Source organism: Arachis hypogaea, chromosome 2 (genome assembly GCF_003086295.3).
Source record: "Arachis hypogaea cultivar Tifrunner chromosome 2, arahy.Tifrunner.gnm2.J5K5, whole genome shotgun sequence".
In the NCBI taxonomy this organism is placed as follows: domain Eukaryota; kingdom Viridiplantae; phylum Streptophyta; class Magnoliopsida; order Fabales; family Fabaceae; genus Arachis; species Arachis hypogaea.
In genome coordinates, this window is record NC_092037.1 from 62,406,656 (window position 1) to 62,418,173 (window position 11,518).

An 11,518-nucleotide genomic window follows, 5' to 3' on the forward strand; every position below is an offset into this window, starting at 1 on the left:
TTGGTGCAGTATTGGGACAAAGGCATGGTAAGCTTCTACACGTCATTTATTATGGCAGCCGTATTCTAAATGAGGCACAGAAGAACTACACAACCACAGAAAAGGAGTTACTTGCAGTGGTTTATGCCATTGACAAGTTCAGATCTTATTTAGTAGGATCAAAAGTGATTGTGTACACTGATCATGCTGCTCTTAAATATCTACTCACAAAGCAGGATTCAAAACCCAGGCTCATAAGATGGGTGTTGCTTCTGCAAGAGTTTGATATAGAAATAAGAGACAGAAAAGGGACAGAGAACCAAGTAGCTGATCATCTGTCCCGAATTGAACCAGTAGCTGGGGCGTCCCTCCATCCTACTGAGATCTCTGAAACCTTTCTGGATGAGCAATTGTTTGCTATTCAGGAAGTTCCATGGCTTGCAGACAGTGCAGACTATAAAGGTTCTCCTTCTGTAACCATGGAGGGGAAGCATGAAGAGCTTTTCTCAAAACAAAGTCAAACAGAGCCCCCACAGTCAAACTCTAAGTTTGGTGTTGGGAGGTCACAACCAAACTCTAAGTTTGGTGTTGGGAGGTTCCAACATTGCTATGAGCCTCCGTGAGGCTCCATGAGGGCCCACTGTCAAGCTACTGACATTAAAGAAGCGTTTGTTGGGAGGCAATCCAATGTTATATTTTATCTAATTTCCTTTGTTATTTTATGTTTTCTATAGGTTGATGATCATGAGAAGTCACGAAATCAATTGAAAAAGCAAAAACAGAAAGAAAAATAGAAAGAAAAATAGCACACCCTGGAGGAGAACTTGCTGGCGTTTAAACGCCAGTAAGGCTAGCAGATGGGCGTTTAACGCCCAGTCTGGCACCATTCTGGGCGTTTAACGCCAGAAAGGGGCACCAGACTGGCGTTAAACGCCAGGAATGGGCACCAAGCTGGCGTTAAACGCCAGAAATGGGCACCAGCCCGGTGTTTAACGCCAGAATTGGCATAAGGAACATTTTTGCTTGCCACTTGGTGCAGGGATGACTTTTCCTTGACACCTCAGGATCTGTGGACTCCACAGGATCCCCACCTACCCCACCACTATCTCTCTTCTTTATTCTTTAGCTCGAGGACGAGCAAACCTTCTAAGTTTGGTGTGGTAAAAGCGTTGCTTTTTGGTTTTCCATAACCATTTATGGCACCTAAGGCCGGAGAAACCTCTAAAGAGAGGAAAGGAAAGACAAAAGCTTCCACCTCCGAGCCATGGGAGATGGAGAAGATTCATCTCAAGGGATGCACTTTCCTCCACAAAGCTATTGGGAGCAAATCAACACTTCCCTAGAAGAATTGAGTTCCAACATGGGACAACTAAAGGTGGAGCACCAAAAACATTCCATCCTCCTCCATGAAATTAAAGAAGATCATAAAATCATGAGAGAGGAGCAACAAAGGCAAGGAAGAGACATTGAGGAGCTCAAGCACCCCATAAGATCTTCAAGAGGAAGAACAAGCCGCCATCACTAAGGTGGACCCGTTCTTTAATCTCCTTGTTCTTTATTTCCTATTTTTCGAATTTGTATGCTTATGTTTATCTATGTTTGTGTCCTATTACATGATCATTAGTATCTTAGTGTCTATGCCGTAAAGCTATGAATGTCCTATGAATCCATCACCTCTCTTAAATGAAAAATGCTTTAATCACAAAAGAACAAGAAGTACAGGATTTTGAATTCATCTTTGAAACTAGTTGAATTAGTTTGATGTGGTGACAATACTTTTTGTTTTCTGAATGAATGCTTGAACAGTGCATATGTCTTTTGAATTTGTTGATTTGAGAATGTTAAAATTGTTGGCTCTTGAAAGAATGAGGAAAAAGAGAACTGTTATTGAGGATCTGAAAAATCATCAGATTGATTCTTGAAGCAAGTAAAAGCAGTGATTCAAAAAAAAACAAAAAAAAATGAAAAAAAAAGAGAGACGGAATAGAAGAAAAAGAAAGAAATAAAGTTGTGATCCAAGGCAAAAAGAGTGTGCTTAAGAACCCTGGACACCTCCAATTGGGGACTCTAGCAAAGCTGGGTCACAATCTGAAAAGGTTCACCCAATTATGTGTCTGTGGCATGTATGTATCCGGTGGTAATACTGGAAGACAGAGTGCTTTGGGCCACAGCCAAGACTCATACACTAGCTATGTTCAAGAATCATTATGCTTAACTAGGAGAATCAATAACACTATCTGAGTTCTGAGTTCTTATAGATGCCAATCATTCTGAACCTCAAAGGATAGAGTGAGATGCCAGAACTGTTCGGAGGCAAAAAGCTACTAGTCCCGCTCATCTAATTGGAACTATGTTTCCTTGATATTTTGGAGTCTATAGTATATTCTCTTCTTTTTATCCTATTTTGATTTTCAGTTGCTTGGGGACAAGCAACAATTTAAGTTTGGTGTTGTGATGAGTGGATAATTTATACGCTTTTTGGCATTGTTTTTAGTATGTTTTTAGTATAATCTAGTTAGTTTTTAGTATATTTTTATTAGTTTTTAGCTAAAATTCACTTTTCTGGACTTTACTATGAGTTTGTGTGTTTTTCTGTGATTTCAGGTATTTTCTGGCTGAAATTGAGGGTCCTGAGCAAAAATCTGATTCCGAGACCAAAAAGGACTGCAGATGCTGTTGGATTCTGACCTCCCTGCACTCGAAGTGGATTTTCTGGAGCTACAGAAACCCAATTGGCGCGCTCTCAATGGCGTTGGAAAGTAGACATCCTGGGCTTTCCAGCAATATATGATAGTCCATACTTTGCCCAAGATTTGATGGCCCAAACCGGCGTGGCAAATCAGCCTCAGAAATTCCAGCGTTTAACGCTGGAACTGGCATAAAACTTGGAGTTAAACGCCCAAACTGGCATGAAAGCTAGCGTTTAACTCCAGAAAAGGTCTCTACACGAAAATGCTTCATTGCTCAACCCAAGCACACACCAAGTGGGCCCGGAAGTGGATTTTTAAGTCATTTACTCATCTCTGTATACCCTAGGCTACTAGTTTACTATTAATAGGATCTTTTGACATTGTATCAGTACCTCATGACACTTTACACGTTTTCTTTGTGTACCTTCCACAGCATGAGTCTCTAAACCCCATGGTTGGGGGTGAGGAGCTCTGCTGTGTCTTGATGGATTAATGCAATTACTACTGTTTCTCATTCAATCATGCTTGCTTCCATTCTAAGATAATACTTGTTCTTAACCCGGATGAATGTGATGATCCGTGACAATCATCATTCTCAACTATGAACGCGTGCCTGACAACCACCTCCGTTCTACCTTAGATTAAGTAGTTATCTCTTAGATTCTTTAATCGGAATCTTCGTGGTATAAGCTAGAACTGATGGCGGCATTCAAGAGAATCCGGAAGGTCTAAACCTTGTCTGTGGTATTCTGAGTAGGATTCAATGATTGGATGACTGTGACGTGCTTCAAACTCCTAGCAGGCGGGGCGTTAGTGACAGACGCAAAAGAATCGCGGGATTCTATTCTGGCCTGACCGAGAACCGACAGATGATTAGCCATGCTGTGACAGAGCATAGGAACATTTTCACTGAGAGGATGGGAGGTAGCCATTGACAACGGTGAAACCCTACATACAGCTTGCCATGGAAGGAGCTTTGCGTGTTTGAAGAAGAAGACAGTAGGAAAGCAGAGATTCAGAAGATGGAGCATCTTCAAAACCTCAACCTATTCTCCATTACTGCAAAACAAGTAATCATTTCATGTTCTTTTGTTCTTTTTCACAATCAATCCTGATAATTTCCAATCTCCTGACTAAGATTTACAAGATAACCATAGCTTGCTTCAAGCCGACAATCTCCGTGGGATCGACCCTTGCTCACGCAAGGTATTACTTGGACGACCCAGTGCACTTGCTGGTTAGTTGTGCGGAGTTGCAAAAGTGTGATTGCAATTTCGTGCACCAGTCATTAAAGCATATGCTTGAGCATTTGGTGATGAAAGAAACAAACAAGACAAGTAGAGCAATTCTAACATCAAAATGCTTTGCAATACTAAATTCATAAGCTTGGTGTAAAAAGGGGTGAATTTCATGCCTAAGATAACTCAAATCAAGTGAATGCATAAAGAAGGTAAAGTGGTTGAGTTACAAAGGCATTGGTGTATCAAATTTGCAAAATTGGTAGGGAAAACCTCAATAGATCAAACTTCACAGATTTTGTGTCAATTAGAAACCAATTCAGCTCACTTTTCATGTATAGAATTGAATCAAAATAGAAACAAGCATTAAAGTTAAAGTGTGACCCAAAGTTGTTCATTGAAAAGTTCTTTGAGGTTAATTAAAACCATATGGTATGCAAGGTCTTATTGACACAGAAAACTGTCAATAAGAACGTTGTATCACCAGTTCATAAATCACAGCTTCAAAAATAAATAAAAATTAAAATAATTCAGCAACATAACAACAGTAAAACAAGAATTCAGGCAACTAGATAATTGGTCCATGGAGCTAATCACAGTGTCATAGTATTGTTGGCAATATTGCCAAACAAGTTCATTATAAAACTCATCTCCATCAACAACAATTATCAAGAAAGCACAAGTCAAACAGTCAAACCATTCAGCAGCATAATTTCAGCATAAACAATAAGTAACAGAAAAGCATAAAGTGAATTTAGCAAATTGTCACAAAATTTCAGCAGCAATTCAATTAGCAATCAAAATAATTTACTCAATCAACATTTATCCCTATGAATTCAACAACATCTCAGCAATTAAGTCATAGAAATTCAGACAAACAAATACAACTGAGTAAAGTAATAAAGTTCAGCATATAACAAGAACATTGAACCGTCAATCAATCAACCAAATTCAAAATAATTAAATCCAAACATATTCATAGCAGCAATATGACCAGACCTAAATTCCTCTACAAACTAAGTTCAAACCTACCTAACCACCTAAAAATTCACTAAAACATGAATTTTAACTAATTTTATCTAATAAAAGTAACTAATTAATCGAACTATACTAACAGAAGCTAAGAGGGAAAAGTGCATAGACCTGAAAACAGGGAATAAGAAATAGAGAAAAGGGAAAGGAAGGAAGTGGGAAGGTGCAGTAGCAGAAGAAATAGTGCAGCCACTGGGTGTTGCGCCAGCGGCATTTATGGCAACGCAAAGCTGCGGCAGTGATGGGCAGAGGCGTCGCGAGCAGGGGAAGGAGAAAGGCAACAGGATATAAGAAGAAGAAAGAGAAATAGGGAAAAATGAAGGAGAGGAAGGGGCTGGCGGTGACGACAATGGTGGTCACCGGCGGTGACGACAATGGTGGTCACCGGCGGTGGTGCTGGACTGGAGGTGGGTGACAATGGGGGTTGGGCAATGGAAGTTGGGAGAGAAACGTTGGGGAAGAAGAAGAGTTTTGGGGGTTATTTATGCGAACGCGTATTAGGGCTCGCACAAAAGGGGGGTGAATTTCTGAATTTGCGCGTACGCTTAAGGCATTCGTGCAAGTAAATTGGAAAAATGGGACTGATAGGTACGCACAAATTTGTGCGCACGCATGGACCGAAAGGTTTAAATTTGGGGGTGCGTATGCACAAACGGATTTTTTTTATATCTCATGAATGCGTGCGCATCATTGGGTGCGTATGCACGCACCAAAGCGATTAATTCCAAGGATGCGTACTGGGTCAAGGAAGTTAGGAGAGATGTGCGCACGCACCATAGCGTGCGTACACATGTACCAGAGGATTTGGAATTCATTGTGCGTACGCATAGCAGTGTGTCTACGCATGAAATTCTGTTTTTATAAAATTTTGGGATTCTAAAGTCACCAAACATGATATCCAACATAGTTTTTAACCTTCAAAAGTTATTCTATCATATAAACACTCAATTGAAACTAAAAATCTACCCAAATAAGCTAACCAAGAAGAGCAAAAACCAATAAACAAATGTTAAAAAAGAGGAAGAGTTTAGAAGGATGTCACCATGGTAGAGTGTCTCCCACCTAGCACTTTTAGTTATTGTGCTTGAACTCATCCTTAATCCTCCACCAATGCTTGGACTTCCAATGATCTTCAGAATTTTCCATTAAGTGCACCAAGCTTTGATGAAAGTTGAAACAAGCTCTGAGTTCCCAAAATTCATCCTTATCTTGTAATTCGGGCTCCCAAACCTTCTTTTCACACCCATCTTTCAGCTGATTCTTGTGATTCCACTCGGGTGACATCACTCCAGAATGCTCCTTAAAGCACCAAATCATCCTTCGAGATCCATTCAATTTGGTATTCCGCCAACTACGGAAACCAAACCTTGGGGGTTCAACCTTAATGAGCCTTGCATTATGTTTCCAACCACTACATAACTCTCTCTTATTCTTCAATCCACAAAGAGTCCTAAGTTGACTATCCGTTTCAAGTAAAATATATTCAAGTGGGATAATAAAACTTAGGGACAAGAATTTTACCCGCTTAAATGTTAAGATAGATGATAGTAATCTAGGAAGAGAGGTCTCCAACAACTTTGGCAATGTGATTTTCACTCCCTTTTGTTCCTCTAGAGTAACCTCCACCTCTTGACAAGCTACTTCAAGTTCGAGTCCTTGTTCAACTTCTCCAAACTCTTCAACCACTTCTTCCGATTCCTTGATCTCAACCTCCTCCACTTGTTGCACGTCGTGCTTCAACTTCTCTTCTTTCTCTTGAGGTTCCAAGCCCTCTTCCACTCCACATGCTTCAATTGAATTTGGTTATTAGCTTTTATCCGTGAAAGTGCTTGAATTGTCGAAAGATTGTATTGAGGCTAAGCGAGATATAGCTACGGCTAAGGTAGCCATAATGTTTCCTTGCCTCTCTTGGATCTCTTCTTGCTCTTAGAAAAACACTTGGAGTAGTTCTTCCGTTGAGGGTTGTGGAGAAAATAGGGTTCATCATGTGGGAGAAGGTCTTCATATATGAAAGGTGGTTCATATTGGTAAGAGTATTGAGGTGGTGTGTATGGAAGTAATTGTTCAAGATGGGTTTAAGAGTATTGGTGTTGGAATGGTGATGGTTCTAAGTATGGTTCATAAGATTGTTTGTGAGGCACATAAGGTTGGTGGTATGGTGAATATGAGTTAGGATCATATGGAGGTGTTTAGTCATAGAATGGGGCTTGAGAGTTTTGTGGTTGAAGGTGATGTTGAGGATACGGTTCATAAGCATATGGTGGTGGAGGTTCATTACCGTAGTAAAGTTCACTATAGCTATTGGATTAGTATGCACCATAGGAGGATTGTGCTCATAGTGATCCGGAGAAGGTTGTTTCTATGAATGTTGTCTATATGCATGTGGCTCCTCCCTTAATTGATTTTCTGTCCCATAATGCGAACCGACACTGAAATTGTCATTTCTTACAACATCGTTGCAACCAAAATCCAAGCCAAAAAGGTGAGAATTCATAGAAAGGAGAGAAAATAAAAACAAAAGATATCAAGAAACAAGAAAAACACAATCCCTACTAACAAAAACAAAGAACCAACTAAAAAGCAAGCTATTCACAATATTCACATATTCACAATAGTCAATAACAAGCACACATTGTAACTCTCCGGCAACAGCGCCAAAAACTTGATGAAGGCCAAACATCAGTTTAAAATTCTCTCAATAAGAATTGCTTCGTTGATAGTATAGTCCCAAACCAACAATTGACCCTAATCAAAGTTTAAATAAAGATTGTCACAAAACAAATCAAATAATCGGAAGTTTTAAATCATGAGTCGTTCTCCTACGGAATTGTAGTGAGTTGGGCGTATCATTGGCTATGAGAAATTGGGGGTGAGATAGCAATTGACACAAAATTAAATAGCAAGAAAGTAAATGGCAATTAACTAATAAATGAAAGGAGATTCAAATGCTAAAAAAGATTTTGGCATGGGTTGAGAATCAATATTTTTTATCCTAGTTGTTGACCACAAACATGGCAATTATAAAGAGTTAATTCCATTTATTCAACCCTAACATCGAGGGTAAATCAAATAGGCATAATTGATCTTAATCCACAAATCGTAGCCAACTCACAAATTAGCTTAGTGAAAGACTAGCATTAGTGAAAACAAAATCAACTAACAACCCTAAATCACCAATTAATATTGGACATCAATAACTCAAGGTCATCTAAGTCCTCAATCCCAAGCCAAGAGTGTGAAAAACTACTAAATAACTAAAAAGGCATTTTATCAAACACTTGAAATGCATAAAAGAAAAAATATGGTAAATTATTATAATAAAATCTATGACTACCAATTGCAAGAAAACAATAATAACAACTTAATTAAGCAACAATAAACATGAAAATATCAAATTGTTTTAAAGAAAATTAGAAATTAAACAAGAGAGTTCATAAACCAAAATTGACAAAATAAAGGAACTAACAAGTAAAACTAAATAAATTAAGATGCTAGAACAAAAAAATTCCAAGAAAACTAAACTAAAACAAGATTAAAACCTAAATCTAAGGAGAAATTAAACTAAGAAACCTTAAATTCTAGAGAGAAGTTGAAGCTTCTCTCTCTAAAATTGTCCTAAAACATAATAAAAAATATACTATGACTACTTGGTTCCTCCCCCTTCAATTCTTGGTTCAATAGCATCAGAAATGAAGTTAGATTGGGCTCAAGAAAGCCCTGAAATCGCGACCCACATATTCAGTTAAGTAAAATCACGTGCTGGCAGTCATGCGTACACATGAGGCATGTGTACGCGCAAATTCGCGAATTTCCAAAATGATGCGCACGCATGAGACATGCGTACGCACAACTTGAGATTCATGGGTATTCATAAGGCATGCATACACACAACCATGAGGTGTTCCAAACTTCGTTTATTCATGAATTCTATACTTTTGTATGTTTTTTCTTCACTTCTTCAAGCCATTCTTGCCTTCTAAGCCTGAAATTACTTCAACAAATATATCAAGGCATCAAATAGAATTAAAGTAAATTAAATTTAGCAATTTAAGGGCCTAAAAAGTATGTTTTTAATCTTAAGCACAATTTAGGAGCAATTCACAAAATCATACTATTTCAATGAATAAATATAAGATAAGTTGATAAAATCCACTCAATTCAATCCAAAATAAACCATAAAATTATGGTTTATCAGAGTCATCTTAATATCCACGCTATCAGAGTGGCGCAACCAGAAAGCGTCACATTCTGATAGTAAGGATGTTACATTTTTCACCAATAAAGAAAAAGAATGCGTGAGTTTTTAAAAAGCTTGGTTACACTTGGTTGATAAAATGACTTGGATGTTTAATATTTTTATTGGAATAAGTTTTTTTTTGTTATGTATCAGTGTCTTTACTCATAAAATTATAGGACAATATTCTTTCAAAATGAAAATATTAAGTGAGAAAGAATATGGATAAAAATTATAAATTTTATTGGCGATTAATTTTTTATTTTAATTTTTTTTACAAATAAGATTCTTTTTTAAGTGAGAAAGAATACGGATAAAAATTATAAATATGTTGATGGTAGTTAAGTTTGTTGTCCATAGGCATGAATCCAAGTGGGGGCTTTTGTTTGTTACATTTCGGTTAATGGTAATTTTTGGGTAGTTGTTGGCAAGAAAAGGGAGATTTATTATGAATGTCGGTTTTTTGCTTTCCTTGTCTTTTTGTGTTTACCTATTAAAACAACAATTCGCAGTCTAACCTTTTATGTATGTATGCCTCTATGGTATGAATCCAATATCAAGAGTAGCATTCTAGCCTTAACTGTGTGGCCATGATAAAAAAAAAAAAGAGGGTATTGAGCATAATCATTGCCTTCTTATCTAATTTGAGTTGTCGTTTCTCTGCAAGATTGTTAATTGAATGATAGAGATTAGTTCTTAATTTAGCCCTTTTGTGGTGATTGTTATTATACATACTATATCGATTTTTCTTCTTGTTTCTAAATTTAGTGTGGTAACCTTTGTGATATCTTTCGTTCTATTTTATGTTTTAAACATTTGTGCATTCATATATTGTTCTCTATGGTAAGTGTTTTCATGTGGGTACCTCTGCTTTTTCAATTCAGGCCCTATTGCATTCTTTCCACATGTACCATGAGAAAAAAACATGCATTTGCCAACCACGAAATCAAATTTTCATTTGTTGAGGTTGATTTGTCAGCCATGTTGGCCCAGAAAGATAAGGCTATTTCTAATCTTATTCGGAGTATTGAAGGTTTATTCAAGAAAAATAAGGTAAACTATGTTAAAAGTTATGCTAAATTTGTTTTTCTATCAAAAGTCTCTATGGACACTCTTGAAGGTGGGACTATTGTTGTTAAGGGAAAGATATTATAGTTGCCACAGGTTTAGATATAAAATCTCTTCCTAGTGTCACTATTGATGAAAAAAAAATTGTATCATCAACAGGAGCTCTTGCATTGTCAGAAATCCATAATATACTTGTGGTTTTTGAGGCAGGGTATATTGGGCTAAAAATGAGTTTGGTGTGGGGTCATCTTGGTTTTGAGAAAATTGTTGTTGAGTTTGCACCCGATATTGTTCCAACCATAGATGGAAAAATCCAAAATCAGTTTCAACATACTTTGGAAAAGCAAGGAATGAAATTCATGCTAAAGACTAAGGTGGTAGGAATTGATACATCTAGGGATAGTATGAAACTAACCCTTGAACCTGTAGCTGGTAGTGACTAAACCATATTAGAAACAGATGTCGTTCTTGTATCTGCTGGTAGGACTCCTTTCACAAATGGACTTAGTTTAGATTAGATAGGAGTTGAAACTGACATGGTAGGAAAAATTTTGGTAAATGAAAGATTTGCAACAAATGTCTCTAGTGTTTATGTAATTGGAGATGTAATACAAGGTCCAATGTTGGCGCACAAGGTAGAAGAAGATGGGGTTGCTTGCGTGGAGTACATGGTCGGCAAGGTTGGCCACGTAGACTAGGACAAAGTCCCAGGGGTTGTGTATATAAACCCTAAGGTTGCATCTGTTGGGAAGACGGAAGAGCATGTGAAGGAACTTGGTGTGGAATACCGCGTCAGGAAGTTCCCTTTCCTGGCCAATAGCAGGGCTAAGGCAATAGATAATATTGAAGGATTGGTAAAGATTTTGGCCGAAAAGGAGACAGACTAAATATTGGGAGTGCATATTATGGCACCAAATGCTAGAGAGCTCATTCATGAAGCTATTCTGGCATTACAGTATGGTGTTGCAAGTGAGGACATAGCACGTGTTTGCCATGCGCATTCAACAATGAGCAAAGTGGTGAAAGAAGCTGCAATGGCTATCTTTGACAAGCCCATTATTTGAAGAACTGAAGAAGCAGTTTCTACTCTATTCTTGTCCTCATTTTTGTCCGTAAATTTTATGGTGAGATGATACCATCTTGTATCAAAATAGGTTTAGTTAGGAGCATAAATACAATTTGTTAGTTATTTACCTAGATGCATGGTGAGAGGAATAATTGTGTTGTTGAATAATACTTCTCTCAGAATTGGTGCAAATTTGGAATTTTAAAACTTG

General features: G+C 37.7%; 1 pseudogene; it reads left to right on the top strand.

The window, feature by feature from the left end:
- The first annotated feature begins 5,313 nt into the window (after positions 1–5,313).
- LOC112726057 (dihydrolipoyl dehydrogenase, mitochondrial-like) lies at positions 5,314–11,305 on the top strand (annotated as a pseudogene).
- The last annotated feature ends 213 nt before the right edge of the window (positions 11,306–11,518 follow it).